Consider the following 18088-nt stretch of genomic DNA (forward strand, 5'->3'; position numbering starts at 1 on the left):
TCGCCACACATCCTCGATAATGTGGTGCTTTCTCTCTATATGCTTTGCCCTTTTGTAGCTTCGAGGTTCTTGCGAATTTTCTATTGCCTCGTTACAGTCACTAGACAAAATGAGTGGTTTATCCATTTCTGGAATAACACCGAGATCTGTATAGAACTTCCTTAGCCAGACTATTTCCTTAGCCGCCATAGATGCAGCGATGTACTCGACCTCCAATGTGGATTCTGAAATGGCAGATAGCCTAACATTTCTCCAAATCACAGTTACTGAAATGGCAGACAACCTATCGTTTCTCCAAGTCATAGCTCCACCCCCAACAGTAAACACATTTTTCAGAAGTAGACTTCTTATCATCAACATCAGTCTAAAATCTGAATCTGTGTAGCCTAACAGATTCAAAGATCCACCTGAAAAGACTAACATATAGTATCTAGTCCATCAAAGATACTGACCCCCTTCTATTGTTCATTTCCAAAGTTTTACTGACACTTGCTCACCACTCCCACTGCATAGCAGATCTTCGGTCACAGCATACAACATAGCATGCATTAGATTTCTAATTGCAAATGCATAAGGAATTCATTACATCTTTTCTTTCTCTTGAGGATTCTGTGGAGATTGCTTCTTAGAAAAATAAAATCCATGTCAAGATGCTAAACATCCTTTCACGGAATTTGTTACAGAGTAACGACCAAGCACCTCACTAAAGTAGGTCGCTTGAGTTAGAGCCAAAATTCAGTTATTTATTTCCTTGATGTTCTGGATACCAAGAACACGACTTGCTACAAAAAAAAATCTGGAATTTCGTTTCCAGCCAGTTCTTTATGTTTGATAATTTCTTGACATTGTTTCCAATGAGTAAGATATCATCTGCATAAAGGATTAAGAACAACACAATGTATTTTTCCCTAAGTTGTTAAACACAAGGGTCAACTGCATTTTTTTCAAAACCTTAGGTCTTAATATTTCCATTTAACCTTAATTCCAAGAGCGTGAAGCTTGTTTAAGTCCATAGATTGACCTACTCAACTTGTCGACCTTCTTGTCCAACTACTTTAAATCCTTTTGATTGACCCATGTTAATGGTCTCATCAAGATAGCCATTAAAAATGCTTCTTTGATGTCCATTTGCCTTATCTCTTAATTAAGAGTTGTGGCTATGGATAAGAGTATACTAAATGAATTTTAACATGGCTACTGGAGAAAAAGTTTTCTCTAAGTCAAATTTCTCTCTGCCACGAGTCGAGCCTTTAATGTCTCGACCTTTCCATCAGCTCCTCTCTTCTTCTTATAGATCCACTTGCACCCCATGGGCCTAAAGTCCAATGGCACTGTAGAGTCCAAGAACTTTACTTAGCTAAGTTAGATAGTAGTATAATAGTAATAATAGTATTATCTTTATGACTGTGGATTTTTGGTTTAGACCGGGATTTATTTGGACACTCATAGTAGTACTTGTAGATTTTCTAAGTTTAACCTATAGTTTAGGAATATTAATTTTAACCTAAGGTTTGATTAATATGACTGATATTGAGGATAATATTTATTATATTATAAGGTTTAGATAAGAACCAATTAGATAATAGCATATGTTATGTATGGGTTATTAATGATTAAGTATTTTGAGGATTAAATTTATTAAGGGTAAGATTTGAATGCTCTAAGGTCAGTCAGTAGCTTTGAAAACGTTGGAAGGCTTAGTCAAGGCTGTTTACTCAATTTAAATTAAGCTAAAAATGTGTAATTTCGTGTTTAAATAATCAGCGTATGCCGATATATCGCAGCTATAGGGGGCGATATATCGCAGTACGAAGATACGGAAAACACAAAACGTTGCACGATTGCCTCGGGCATACTGGCCCAGGCGATATATCGCCCCTTTCAGCATAATTTGAAAGTTTTTGAAATCGTTCTCCATTCAAACCTTCAACCTCTTGATAAGTCCAGCATCTTTTTGAACGAGTCTTCAGCCTCTACTGAACGATAATTCAAATTATTTTCACTTAAAAAGCCATTATTTCTATTCAAGTTAAATGAAGATCTTTTCATTCCTAAACTCTATAAATAGGACCTAGTACCCAGCCATTATTCATCTATTACTCTAAGTTCAGAGGCTGCAAGTTGCTAGGTTATTTTTGAGAGTGTAAACACTTGGGTTGGGAATTATAAGCTTGATCATCATAAGCTTATCAAACACTTGGGAAGTAAGGTTTTGTAGCATTTCAGTTCAAGGTTTAGATTGGTCTTATAAGTCTTCAAGGTATTTCCACACTCTAGTTCAATTGATATTATTTTATTTAAGTTCTCATAGTCTTCTACTCAGCCTTCTAACCTTATTCTTTATTTTGGTTAGGAAATCTAAGAACTTGCACATAAGTTTTTGGTAAGCATATTCTCAATGGTTTAGTCCTTCCATTCCTTTCATTTCTTTTCTTCAATATACTCACTCTGTTACAAATGGTTTTTAGGAGTGTTCCAAAGTCCCAACTCTGCCTCATATCCCGGTAATTTTGGTAAGGAAAATAGGATAGAATTTATATGTTATATGCTTTTATTTGTTATCTTATGATTTTTATGTTATGAAATATGTTATGTTAAGTATGTTTGTAGGCTTGGGCATATGACCTATATGACTAACAAGCCCCAAATAGATTATGGGCATATGACTTGCTTAGCTAGCAAGACCCCACTAATCTATTGGGCATATGAATTGTTTAGTCTATGGGACCCCAAGTAATAATGGCCATTATAGTATGTATGTGATATAAGTGTTATGTTATGTTTTTTATGTTCTTATGAAATTTATGTATGTGGATTATGTGTTAGATTTTTCCTTGCTGGGCATTAGGCTCACTCCTTTTTGTTTATATGTGCAGGAAAATAGTCTTAGTGGTGGGAAAGGTTCTTGGAAGCTTGGAGAATGTGTATTGAGGCGGAATGGATTCAAGGGCCGAGCGTTTTGATTCGAGGATGTAGTTTTGTTTCTTATGGTTTTTACATGTATTTTTCCGGATTTTATTATGTAAATCTCTTTTTAATTATGTCATGTTTTGATTTTAAAACAATGGGATCCCATATACTTAACTTAAATTTTATGTAAGTTTAACTTTTATTTTTACAAGCTTTAATAAAGTTATGATCCTTTCACTTGTAAGTTTTGTTAAAGATTAGTGTCTATGTATAGTGTTCGTTAATGGTCCAAAAGTCTAGAGTAGTTGGGTCGTTACAGTTGGTATCAGAGCAAACGGTTCCTTCACATGAAGTTCTCCTCGATACACACACTCAAAGCTCCGAATCTGACCGCCAAGTAAGTATTTAAGTTATAGTTATTTTGCTTATGTGTATAGCTAACAATTCTAGTATTTATGGTTTCAGTCAAGTATGAACGGAGCTCTAACCTATCAGGATATTCGAGCCATTAAGGCTTTAAAAAGAATAAGGGAACCAAGAAACACTGTAGGAGCACTAGAAAGAATCACTCGAAGATTGCTTTTGTTCCACAAAGAGATAGGTCACCTTCAAGAGTCTAAGCAAATAATGATGAGATCAACGGAACAATATGTATTAATGATTAGACTATTTAAAGATTTTCATCCTGTAATAGCAGCCTTAGAAGAAATATGGGAAACCATGAATGATGAGGACGAACTGCCAGTTGCAATGCGATATTACTTCCTCTTAATTAGGTTCACTGCAAAATCAGAATTTCAGTTTACAAATGAGCAAAAACATAGGATTTTCACAAACCTTCCTAGAGGACATTTTGATGCACATGAAAATGACGATTATGAGGAGATAGATGATGACATGCTAGATGAAGGATCGGATGTAGAAGATCCTGATTTTTAGAATAGTTAGTTTTCATTGTTTGTTTTATTTATTTCTTTGTTTTATGATTGTAATAAGTGAAAAACGCTTTTTCCAAATAAATATCATGTATGAGTTTGATTTTATTTTTGCAATCATAATAAATACTAAATAAAATGAATAATGACTAAGTTCGGTGAGGGTGGATACAAATCAATGAACCAAGTTTCCTTATTGAGAGTTAAGGGGCCATAGTAGTGGGAACGATTTTACTGATCCCAGCCCTCCCTCAATATGGTTAACTTTGGAACAAAGATAAGTTTCAAGCCTGAGAATTAAGTCATATAGGATGATTAGAAACACACTTAGAAAAAAATAAAGATGGCTTGTTTTTCTAAGTATAGAAACCCACTCTAAATAATAAATAAAGACTTATATAAATTTTTCATAAGAAGTCATAATAAATAGGTCCGAGATATGTTTGTTTTAGAATAAGTTTTGCCTTAGAGCCTATTAGGGTAAGTTCTAACATGTTCTCGACTGTTAGAACTTTTGGTGAAGATGTCGCTCCGAAGATCTGCACGCACCAATGGAAACACCTCCAACGCTGTACCAGCGACCAATGAAGCCCCTCCAGTTCGCAGAAGGGGAGTACGTGCTACTGCCTGCCGCAACGCGCTAGCACCGCCAGTTGACAACACTGCGAAGATCACCAGACTGGGACAACAAGTCGAGGAACTTTTGCAGCAACAACGCCAACAGCCTCAGACTCAGACTCAGCCTCCGCCTCAGCCACAGCCGCAGCCGCAGCCACAGCAAATGGCCTCAGCACCCCAACAAGTTGGTCCATATGGGGGATGGCCAGTGGCGAACTACGCGCCATATCCAGTACCGAATATGGAGCCAGTGTATGAGAGGTTCCGCAAGCAGCACGCTCCAAACTTCGAAGGGACTACAGACCCCTTTGAGGCAGAAGAGTGGCTAAGGAATGTGGAACCGATTCTGACGCACATGAATCTCAGTAATGCGGACCGCATATCCTGCGTCTCGTCTTTGCTCAAGAAGGATGCCAGGATATGGTGGGACTTGGTCCAGCAATCGCATGATGTTGCCACCATGACATGGACTTGATTTGTGGAGCTCTTCCACAAGAAGTACTACAATTCGGCTGTACTAGCTACGAGAGTTGAGGAGTTCGCCAACTTGAAGCAGGGTACTTTATCAGTGGTAGAGTTTGCTCATCAATTCGACCGCTTAGCTAAGTTCGCATCTGAGATGGTTCCAACTGATTTTCTGAGGGTGAACAAATTTGTTAGAGGACTTCGACCGAAAATCAAGATGGGGGTTAAGTTAGCAAACCCGGGGAATACTACATATGCCGATGTTCTTGAGACGGCAATAGAAGTAGAAAGGTTGCAGGCCAATGTAAGTAAAGAGGAAGCCAGTAAGCCTGAACCTAAGCAGCAAATTCAACCTCAGACCAGTCGGAACAACAACCATAACGGCAACAATCCGTCCAGCAACAACGGTAATGGTCAAAAGAGAAGGCATCCTGACAACAAGCAATTCGACAACGATAAGAGGGCACAGACGAATAATGGGGGAAATAGGCCGAGCTACATGGAATACCCGCCATGTGCTAAGTGTCAGAAGAAGCATCCTGTAGAATGTCACGCAAACACCAAGGAATGTTTTAACTGTGGTCAGGAAGGGCATCGTAAAAGAGATTGTCCTCAACGAAAGCTAGAAGGGAAGAAGGACGACAAGATGGTTCCTGCTAGGGTTTTTGCCTTAACCCAAGGAGAGGCTGATGCTAGCAATAAGGTGGTCACAGGTCAAGTTTCTATCCTCAATAAATTATGTTCTGTATTATTTTATTTGGGAGCCACTCATTCGTATATCTCATTAGGAATGATAGAAAAACTAGGCAAACCTTTTGAAAGATTTAGAACTAGGTTTGTAACCGAGTTGCCTTCGGGCAAAGTAGTTCTATCATCACGGATAGTACGAGGCATACCGATCAAGATTGAGGACATAGAACTAGAAGGAGATCTGATAGAGCTAGTGATCAAGGACTTCGACGTAATACTAGGCATGGACTGGCTAGCACGGCATGGCGCAACCATCGATTGTAAACGCAAGAAGGTGATGTTCGAGACTACTGACAGCCAGAGGTTATGCTTCATCGGACAAGCTTCAGGATTACGCACCCCATTGGTATCATGTCTCAAAGCTCAAAGAATGATGGAAAAGGGATGTCAAGCGTTCTTAGCCAGCAACACGAATGTGGAAAGGGAGACACCACTTAAGGTTGGAGATGTCCGTCTTATACAAGAATTTCCAGAGGTATTTCCCGATGACTTGCCAGGATTGCCGCCAACTTGAGAAATAGACTTCACGATAGAATTAGTACCAGGCACTGAGCCTATCTCTAAGGCACCATATAGGATGGCACCTACAGAACTCAAGTAGTTAAAGACGTAGCTACAAGAACTCCTAGACTTGGGTTTTAATTAGGCCGATCCATTCGCCATGGAGAGCCCCGGTGCTATTCGTAAAGAAGAAGGACAGAAGTATGCGGATGTGTATAGACTATCGCGAGCTAAACAAAGTAACAATTAAGAACAAATACCCGCTACCCCGGATCGACGACTTGTTTCATCAACTCCGAGGCGCGACTGTATTTTCAAAGATCGATTTACGGTCTGGGTATCATCAGCTCAAAGTAAAAGGGGAAGATATTCCTAAGACAACCTTTATGACTAGTTACGGATATTACGAGTTCTTGGTTATGTCCTTTGGTCTTACTAACGCACCAGCCGCGTTTATGGACTTAATGAATAGGGTCTTCAAGGATTACTTAGATAAATTCATCGTTGTATTCATCGATGACATTTTAATATACTCCAAGGATGAAGTAGAGCATGAGGAACATTTGAGGTTGATTTTGACGCGATTGAAGGAACATCAACTCTACGCAAAGTTCAAGAAATGCGAATTTTGGCTTTCGCAAGTGGCGTTCCTCGGGCACATTATATCAAAAGACGGAGTTACAGTAGACCCATCAAAGGTAGAGGCCGTGAAGGATTGGCCCAGACCAAAGAACGCATCTGAAGTAAGAAGCTTTCTAGGGTTAGCAGGTTATTATAGGAAGTTTGTAGAGGGCTTTTCAAAGATAGCCACTCCGCTTACCAACCTGACCCGGAAACAACAAAAATTTAACTGGGATGATAAGTGTGAAGAAAGCTTCCAGTTGCTTAAGGATAAGCTTTGCTCAGCACCAGTACTCAGTGTACCGACACCCAACAATAAGTTCGTGGTCTACTGCGATGCATCGAAGCAAGGATTGGGTTGCATGCTGATGCAAAATGACAAGGTGATAGCCTATGCCTCACGACAATTGAAGGAGTACGAGCAGCGCTATCCAACTCACGATATGGAGTTGGCAGCGGTGGTCTTTGCGTTGAAAATCGGCGCCATTATCTTTACGGAGAACGGTGCGAGATTTATACAGACCACAAGAGTCTAAAGTACTTCTTTACTCAGAAGGAGCTCAACATGAGGCAGCGCAGGTGGTTGGAGTTAGTAAAGGATTACGACTGCGAAATCCTATACCACCCAGGAAAGGTGAACGTAGTTGCCGATGCGCTTAGTAGGAAAAGTTATGGGAATTTAGCAGCTTTATCCGGAATAGAAAAGCCGCTACGACAAGAGCTTATCAGTGCCGGAATAGAAGTAGTTGTAGGCAAGCTGGCTAACTTGTCTATCCAATCGAATCTGCTAGAGGACATACAGATTGGTCAGAGACATGATGACACACTGGCAGCACATATGGATGCAGTCAAAGAAGGCAAAGCTACAAATTTCTCAATATCTAGCCAAGGTTTATTGAGATATAAGGATCGGGTAAGCGTGCCAAATGATCAAAGTATTAAGAAGACGATTCTAGAAGAAGCACACAGTACCCCGTACTCAGCTCACCCAGGGTCTACCAAGATGACTCATGATGTTAAGGCAGTATATTGGTGGCCAGGGATGAAGAAGGACATAGCAGAGTTTGTATCTAAGTGTCTTATATGCCAGCAAGTGAAAGCAGAGCATCAGCGGCCTGCAGGTTTATTGCAACCGCTTAGCGTACCAGAATGGAAGTGGGACGATATAGCTATGGACTTCATGACGGGTTTGCCAAGGACGAATAAGCAGCATGATTATGCTTGGATAGTAATAGATAGACTAACCAAGTCGGCTCATTTCCTACCTGTTAAGACTTCATACACGGCAGACCAATATGCAGACATCTACATCCAAGAGATTGTACGGTTGCATGGAATCCCCAAGACAATAGTGTCAGATAGAGGATCGGTGTTTACATCGAGATTTTGGGGAAGTTTACAGCAAGCTATGGGTACTAAGTTAAGTCTTAGTACAACTTGTCATCCTCAGACAGATGGGCAGTCCGAGCGTACGATTCAGATTTTAGAGGATATGCTACGCGCGTGTGTAATTCATTTCGGAGGATCATGGAACAAGTACTTGTTGTTGATAGAGTTTTCCTACAACAACAACTACCAGTCAATGATCGGGATGGCACCTTATGAGTTGCTATATGGAAGAAGGTGCTGATCGTCGTTACACTGGGATGAGGTAGGAGAAAGGCAGCTTCTAGGGCCCGAAGTTGTTAGACAAGCTCAAGAAGCAGTAGTGCTTATTAGACAGTGTATGCTTGCTGCTCAAAGCCGTCAGAAAAGCTATGCGGATGCCAAGCGACGCAATGTGGAATTCCAAGTAGGAGATCAAGTCTTCTTGAAGATATCTTCTATGAAAGGTGTCAAGCGGTTTGGGAAGAAAGGCAAGCTTAGTCCCTGATTCATAGGTCCTTTTGAGATATTGGACAAAGTGGGGGCAGTTGCGTATAGACTAGCCCTACTGCTTGCACTAGCTGATAGTCACAACGTGTTCCACATCTCGATGCTACGCAAATATGTGTCAGACCCATCTCACGTCCTCAAGTACGATACGATAGCACTCCAGAAAGACTTAAGTTACGAGGAACGACCGGTTAGCATCCTAGATAGGGGGATGAAGCAATTATGGTCCAAGAGCTTTCCTATAGTCAAAGTCCTATGGAGTAATAGTTCTGAAAAGTTGCATTTGTATAGCCAAACACTTTCTTGTCTACTGGACTATAAAACAAACCACCCTGAGTACCTTTGGAATAACCAACAAACAAGAAAACCTCAGTTCATTGTTCTATCTTTCTTACCTTTTTCCTCGGGACATAAACAAGACACCCCCAAATTCCATAATGACGTAAACCAGGTTCACGACCATTTCATAATTCTAGTGGTGTCTTGGAGACACCTTTTGAGACGGCATAACATTTAAAAAATTTCACATGTGGTCTAGGTAGTATGTCTCCAAAAAATATCTGGGTAAGAAGTAGGTAGAGTTTAATAGCTTATCATAGAACACACATATTCATAAACGTGTGATTCACACCGCTCAGCAACACTGTTCTGTTGCGAAGTCCTTGGGGCAGTTGCTTTAGAAAATTCTCCAAGTTCAATTAAATGATCTTGGTTCTGATTATCCAAATATCATCCATCCCAATCAAATCACAAGATCTTTAATGTTTTACCTATTTTGGTTTTAAAGCCATATCAATGAATTCTTTGAACTTCTTAACAAATTCTCAGAATTCCTATGCTTTATGTATCGTCCCAAATTTTCTAATTAGGCTTAGGACCTCGATTAGTGTGCCTGGAGGGCAATAAGTGATTTAATATTATAATATGTGAATTTGTATGAATATGTGATTAGAGATGCATGTTTAGGTGAATTAAATATGCATGTGGGCCCCGTATGGTTGTTAGGGGCATGTTTGTAATTTTAGCCCGTCGAGGGCATAAATGTGATAATTGTAATAATTGTGATATACTTGTGATATATCTGTGTTGCACGATCTGAGACAGTCCTAGGGAGCTATTAGCTAGAAAGTCACAACGGGGTCGAAAATCTGACTCGGGGCGAGGCGAGGGGTATTTTGGGTAGGGAAATTTGATAAATCATGCTTACATTAGCTTAATAATTAAAATTTGAACCAAAGTTAACCACCATATGATACAAATGCTTATCTTTCATTTAATACCAAAAATACCCCTCTCATAACAAAATCCCATACCTTTCCTCTCTAAAATCTTGCAAAAAAGATACACATGGGTAAGTAATTTTCTTTGATTCTTGTTGTTGTTGGTTGTTTTTATGATTTAGATTGCTGTTTAGATGTTGGATCTGTAGTTTGTTGGTATTTTTTGCTGTTTTTTGGGTGAAAATCGTGGTCTGTGAAAATCTGCGTTTTTTTGGGTTCCTTGAATTTTTTTCTAAATGCCCGATAGTGTCCGATATAGGCCCGATGCAGGGACGATAGTTGTTGGGTTTCAAGGTTAGTGATGAGGTCCGATGGCCACCCGATGCTTGCCCGATATGTTTTGGTTACCCGATGGTCATTAAGGTTCGATGGCTACCCGATGGTTGCCCGATATTTATTTCATTCTACAAACCCTTTAAGTACGATAATGGATCGATACTAGTCTGATGCATGCCCGATAGTTGTTATTAAGTTAATGCAGACCTATTAGTACGATTGTACACGATGGTACCCGATAAGTGCCCGATGCTTGCCCAATAGTACGATGGTACACGATTTTACCCGATGGTACACGATAGTGATAAAAAAAACTTAATAAAAACCGTACCTTTCGGCTTTTCCCCTGCCCATTTCCCGTTCCCTCCCAAATCCCAACTCTTCACTCCCACAAAACCATCGAGCAACATAAGTACTCACACCCGACGCTTCTCTCTCCCTCACCCACCATCACCCGACGCTGCTCTCTCCCTCACCCGACGGTCGGAAAAACCCCCACCGGAGACGTAGAAAAACCAAGCCCCAACCCCCACTGGAGACGAAGAAAAACCAAGCCCCAACCCCCACCGGAGACGAAGAAAAACCAAGCTCCAACCCCTCACTGGAGAAGAAAAACCGACACCCCATTGCGCAAAAATGTCTAGGGTATGTGTTTTTTTTAATCTCTTCTCCATTAAAAAATGTTATAGTATGTATTGTTGAATTTGACTGTGTTAAATCTGACTGTGTGACATCTGATAAACCGTAAAATTTTGAAAAAAATTTCTGGGTTTTTTTAGAGGTACGATAAGGTACGATAGTGGGTCGATATGGGTACGATAGTATTTGTGTTTCTCATAACTTCAGGTTGAAGATGAGTGTACGATAGGGGTACGATAGTGGTTCGATGGTGGTACGATAGGTTGTGTTTTCTGATAACTTGAGGTTGAAGATGGAGGTACGATAGGGTACGATGTTGGGTACGATGTGTGCCCGATAGTGGGAACAAATTGTTGTGTATGTTATAATACGATGGTGTACGATGTGAGGTACGATTGTGCACGATGATGTTATAGTTCCAGTTTTCCATTGGTGTCCGATATGGTGCGATAGATTCCGATAGTTGCTCGATAGTATATTGCAGAATATAAAATTTGATGTTTTTTTTTGTTATTCTATTTAATTGGGTATTTATTTGTTTTATGCAGAACTTAAGACCTCCACAACTGATAGTTCCAGTAGAGGAACATTTTACGGGACGTATCACTTGGCGCGGCAGTTGGTACTTTCCAAAGATTAAAGCAAAATTTATACAGTGTGGTTTATTGGATAGGGTGAAGGAATCCCCTTTCAAACAGTTCTTCATGGCGGAACCATTAAACTTTTCTGGTGCCTTAGTCCATCAATTGTTGTTGCACAAATTCAGAGGGGAGAAGACTGACGAAGTCCAGTTTTATATTGGGAAAAAAAGATGTAGATTTAGCCAATTGGAGTTCGCTTTAGTTACTGGTTTAAATTTTGAGGCCGGACCGTCTGAAGCTGAGATTAAAGCGAAGACCACTTCGGATCGGTTGATTCTTGAGTACTTCAATGGTCATTCCCCAGTGAGCATAGGGCAACTGCGCAGAACTTTTGAGAGTTGTCAAATAGTTGATGATGTGTACAAGATGGGTTTGTGCTTATTAGTTGAGGGTGTTTTGAAAGGTCGTGAGGAGAAGTTGATGGTTTGGACTGACATGCTGAAGATGGTAGACGACGTTGACTTCTTTTTCCAGTACCCGTGGGGGAAGATATCATACCAGAAGTTGTTACAAACTTGTCAAAAAGACTTTGTTGAAATGAAGAAGCATTTACAGAAGAAGATTGAGAAAGGAAAGACTCAAAAGGAGGCCAAGTACTCTATTTATTGGTATGCTGCAACATTGCAGTATTGGGCTTTTGAGTCCATCATTGAGTTGGGTCAGGATCATGCTGTGAGATTGGGCCAAGGCATACCAAGAATGATCAACTGGCAGAGCAAGGAGAAAGTAGAGATACACAAAGAGCAACTTATTAAGTTGTTTGCCAAAAAGGTGAGCTTTTACTTTACTTTTGAATGTTCTATATTTTTTTCTAGATATGCAATTTTGTGGGTACTGCACGATAGGAATACGATAGAGTACGATTTGAGTACGATTATGGGGTTATTTTGTGGTTTTTTGTCAACTGTTTGAAAACTGACTAAGTGGTACGATTTGGTACGATGATGGTCCGATGGGGGTACGATATGTATTCTTTGTTAATGTAGTAGTAGTGGTACGATATTGGTACGATGTTGTACGATTATGGTACGATAGTTAGCAAGCAATTCTCACTTACGGGTACGATATTGTTATGTTATGGGTACGATATGGGTACGATAATTGCATGATATGGGTACGATATGGGTACGATTGTTTACCATTTTTCACAGATGACAATTACTTATTTTTTATATTGTTTTACTTTCCAATCTAAATATGCATTGTTTTTTGTGGCAGTTGACAGTATACCCCTACCTGTGTGCCCGACCTGCTGAAGAACAGTATGTGAGGACCCTTACAGACAATGAAGCCCCATTGTATGTGGACATGGGGTTAGAGGAACTAGAGGTGGGTCCCGATGGACAGCCTACACAGGAAGCCTTACAGAGCCAGGCTGAAAAGCTTGCTGAAAAGTTAGCTGAGCAAGCAGAAGCAGCAAATATTTTTAAGGAGGTTCCACCAGCTCAACCTGAGGCACCTGAGGTTCCCCCATCAACACCTCATGCCAGCACCTCCTCCCAAGCTGAGCAACCAGGCTACTCTATGATTTTGGCCAGGTTGGAAAAGGGTGAAGGGCAACAAAGTGCCCTTATTAAAGGTCAGTCCGAGATCTTGGGTCAATTGCAGAAGCTTATGACAATGATGGAAGATCTTAGTAGGCCAGTTCCAGATCCACACCCTCAGTCCACTGAAGAAGGCCCTCAGTCTCCTGTAGATGAAGACATTCTCCCTAACGATTACAGACCTGATGATGTAGATGATCACATTTTTCGCACACCAGAGGATATGCAAATTACTGTAATCGGAGATACTGAAGATTCTGAAGTACAATTCTTAAACATAGCTCCACCAGCACCGGAGAAGAGGAGAGAAAGAAAGAGGCCTAGGTGGTTCGATGAGTACACTGCAATGAGGAAAAGGAATAAGAAATCGAAGACAGCAGTGAATGTGGATCCATTGAGGGTTGTTGATGGTAAATTACTTATGACCTTTCACAAGTGGTTGCTTGGCACCATTGGGAATAAATATCCGAGGGAATGCTTCTCAGGGACACACGATGCTGCTTGGTTCCTGAAACTGCATACTCCGAGGACATGGCTTTCTGACTCTGTAAGTTTTCTATAACTTCATAATTAAATAATGTTGAAAATTTATTTAAATGTTTCTATATATAGTGGTACGATATGGGTACGATATGGTACGAATGTAGTACGATAATTATAAGTGTCAAATTATAAACTGTTTATATGTCAATGGTACGATGGTGGTACGACATTAGCACGATAGTGGTACGATATAATTTGTTAAGTAGTTACTATTACCATCATAATTTTAGAATTTGCAGTGGGACAATTTAGGTACGATGGTAGTACGATAATGTATGATGATGGTACGACAGTGGGACGCTAGTGGGTACGATGGTGTATAATACTAGTTTTTGCCATAAAGGTACGATGATGGTACGACATTAACACGATATTGGTATGATAGAAGGTTTTATTGTTACTATATTCATGTACGATTGGGGTACGATAATGGTACGATTGGGGTACGATAGTTACTATATTCATGTCTGATAGTTTTTTGTTTGTTTATTTTGGTACGATATTGTGGTTACTGACTTAATTTTCCTTTAATGTAGCATTTAGATGCAGCATTCCATCTCATGAGGAGGCGTCTAGAATTTTATCCTAACGTGTACCCTCATAAATGTGTTGTTATGCCTACAATTTTTCCCGAATCATTGAAGGGTCGGTGGGACGCTTTTCCAGGTTCTGACTACTCTAGATTTAGTTGGGATGACAGTATATTGGACCTGGTTAGGGGTGATGCAGTCCAGTTCTTACCGAGTTGGCAGAACAAGGAGTTCATTTATTTTGCCCTCTTCTTGAAAGACCAAATGCATTGGGTAGCTGTAGAGGCAGACCTGAATGGGTGGATGCTCAACATCTTTGACTCCAGTATTGGATCAATTTCCGAAAACGATTTGATCAGCTTGATGGTTGACTGGTGTACCATTTTCCCGTCGGTCTTGCGACAGTCCGGTTTATTTGAGAACCATGACGTTATACTCGCGCCTCAGTTGACAGCATCAGAGAGTCAGGTCAGACCCTTCGATTGGAAACTCATTCCACGTGAATTCGTACCGCAAACAAAATCCAGGTGAACTTTATTAAATATCACATATTAATTATTATTTCTTAATTACAAAACTTTATTAAATTATTGTTTATTTTCTAATGCAGTGGCGATTGCGGATGTTACGTAATTGAGCATATTGAACATAAGCTTCTACAACTACCATTTGATAATGTAACTGACAATAATATGAAACTTTTTAGGCAAAGGTGGTGTGTAGACTTATTCTACCAAAACTTATGTTGAACGGTCTTAATTTTTTTGAATTGTATAATTTTTTTGATTGCTCTTTTTGTAATTACTACATTTTAATGTGCTTAATCTTTGCATCGTACTATCATCGATCACTATCGTACTCTATCGTACCCTCACTTGCCTCACAAATTTCACGAACAGTACTGAAACCATACCATCGTACCATTATCGGACCAATATCGTACATTATCGTACCCTAATGTCGTACATTAACTATCGTACTACATCGAGCAACGTCGTACCATATTGTAAGATACATTTAAATAATCCTACAACAAACAATATCGTGCATTGTCGTACCGGCATCGTGCACTATCGAACCAACACTGGATTATTACATATTTAAGAGTTTCATAATGGAGAAAAAAACAGAAAAAAACCTGCAAAATCCAGCACATAACAAATATTACTAGTTCAAGCAGAAATAAAACATAATAGGTCAACTAGAATACAAACAAAACAAGTTAACCTCGGTACTTGCAAGACGCTTTGTTGTGCCCTTTACCACCACACTTGCTACAACATCGTTGTATCACAACCTTGTCTCCATTAGAAGGATATCGATTTTTCCTAATTCGTCCGACCTTTTGCTTCTTCGGTCGGCCTACAGGTTTCTTCTCAATCGGTACTCCAACTTGGATGTTCTTAATGTCTTCAGGCAATTCCCAATCATCCTCATCACCAACTGGCATAATTATCCCCTCATATGTGCTCTTCCAACTCTCTCTTGTGTAATATTGAGAGCACAATGCGTACATGCTAATATTTCGTTCTTGAGCAGCAGCACATGCATGTGGACAAGGAATCTTCATGATTTGGAATAGGCCGCAACTGCATTGTCGTGCCTCCAAATCAACTATACCACCGCTCTGAACTGTTCCTCCGGGGTGGACATTAAATGTATAAGGTCCAGCTCTGTCGACGCTTAAGAACCGAGATTTCTCAAATTGACATGACAAGTCCCCCTCCATAACTGGTGATAGAGTTGTGCTACACTTTTCAGCATTTTCCTTTCGAGTAGCAAACCATGTTTGAATAGTAAACCTGATGAATTCAACAAAAGCAGTGATCGGGAAGGCTCTTGCGTCCTTAGTTTTGCTGTTGAAACTTTCAGCCCAATTACTTGTCATTACATTGTAACGGTCCCCTGGAAAGTACGCACGAACCCATCTTTGAAATCCAATGCCCTCAAGATATAGTGCAACTCGAACATCCATTGCTTTTATCTTTTCAAATTCTCTTTCAAAATCTGTCTTCTTATACGAGTATGCACAACTGTAAATATGATCCGTGAAGCAATCAGTCTTGAACTTGCTAGCCACGTTCATAATAATGTGGTGGTAGCATGCGCCATGGGGTGCATCAGGGAAGACAAGTTCCAAAGCATGAACAATGCTTTGATGCCTATCCGATACGAATGCTAAGTTCTCAACATCACCAATCGCTTGTTTCAACTTCCTCATGAAATAGGTCCAAGAGTCGTGGTTCTCACTGTCAACCATTGCGAAAGCAATCGGAAATATGTGGCTGTCTGAATCCAATGCCACGGCACACAACATTTGGCCACCATACCTAGTTTTCAAGAAGGACCCATCAATACATATAACAGGTCGACAAAACTTGAATCCCCGCCTACAAGCACCCAGAGAAAAAAAGCAATACTTGAAGCGACCCTCGTCTACCTTGAAATCAGTAATGGAATCGGGATTGTTCAACCGCAGCATGTGCAAGTACCCAGGTAACTTCGAATATGAAGCTTCAGGCGTACCCCTAACTATGTGGAGTGCTTTCTCTCTGCATCTCCAAGCCTTCTCATAACTCATTTCGATCCCGAAAGAATTCTTCATATCTTCTCTTATTTTGGAGGCTAAATAATCTGAACCGTTAACTGAGAATTTATCCTTGATCAGTTCGGCAACTACCAAAGGTGATGCTTGACGGTTATCTTTTTTTCGAACATCGAGGGAACATGTGTGTACATTTTCAAATGCTGTCACCTCGAACATGTTAGAAAGTTGCTTCTTCTTCCCTCTTAACCTCCACCCACAATCAGGATCCTTGCATGTAATATACCAAACATCAGTACCAGACTTCTTAACTATAAAGTCGAATCCCTTCTTCATTGCAAACAAGCCAGCAACCTTTTTTAAATGTTCCTTGTCTCTGAAAAACTTTCCTAAATGAATCTCCCCGCCCGATGTGCCACCCATAGATATATAGTGACTATTATCCTCAATGTCTTATCTTGTAAACATCTGAGCTTTGAATTTACTATAATATGTCGAAGAAGAGAGTGGATCACTAAATTCTCTAGCATCATTTGTTCCGTCTGGACGACTACTACTAGTACCAGGTGTTTGGCGATCTTCTCTACGGGGTCTACTTCTACATGTTGTTTGCCTCGGTATTTGGTACGACAGTGGACTCAGGCTCAAAGCTTGAGAACGGACCTCTGTTTCTTGGTCGTCATTGCCCTCAAAATCATTTTCAGGGTCAGGACAATCAGGAAAATCATCATGAAATGGCATCTGTGCTACATGGTCAACTGTTGGTATGAAAGGGTTTGATTCAGGTATAGCAGTGGCTACCAGCACCTCCGGATTTGTTTCTGGAACATAAGTCCCAACCTCACTACGAGTATCCTTAACAGTACTTGGTGGAGGATTACGATCAACAATGATATTCTTCTCCACCAAAGTCACAAAAAGGGGAACAAATTCATCTGGCTTCTTCAAAAGCATTGACAAATATAAGCTTACACCTTTGTCATTCCTTATAAGTTCAGGCCGATACATTAACCCTTTCATGTACTTATAATTCACTTCTAATTTCAGGTCATACTGCACTTTGTCAACCTCCAGCTCTGAGTACAGAAGTTCAACAAATTGTGAGTAAGTTATGTCCTTCTCCAACTCGAACGTTAAATTTTCGGCTCCATTAAAAACCCAATCTCTACCTTCACGCTCCCAAACACCATTATACATTAAGTACGCGAACAAAGTTGACCCTATCATGTACAAAGAAAAAAAATCAGTAAATGGCAACAAAATGTCGAAATTTAGTTCAAATGTTTGGGAATCGTACCAATATCGGGCCATATCGGGCGGTATCGGGCAAAGTTTTATTTATGTTTTTTGATCACTTAAAACACTAATATCGGGCAAGTATCGGGTAACATCGAGTACCATCGTACTATTAGGTC

The sequence above is a fragment of the Humulus lupulus genome, chromosome 3, assembly GCF_963169125.1.
Source record: "Humulus lupulus chromosome 3, drHumLupu1.1, whole genome shotgun sequence".
Classification (NCBI taxonomy): domain Eukaryota; kingdom Viridiplantae; phylum Streptophyta; class Magnoliopsida; order Rosales; family Cannabaceae; genus Humulus; species Humulus lupulus.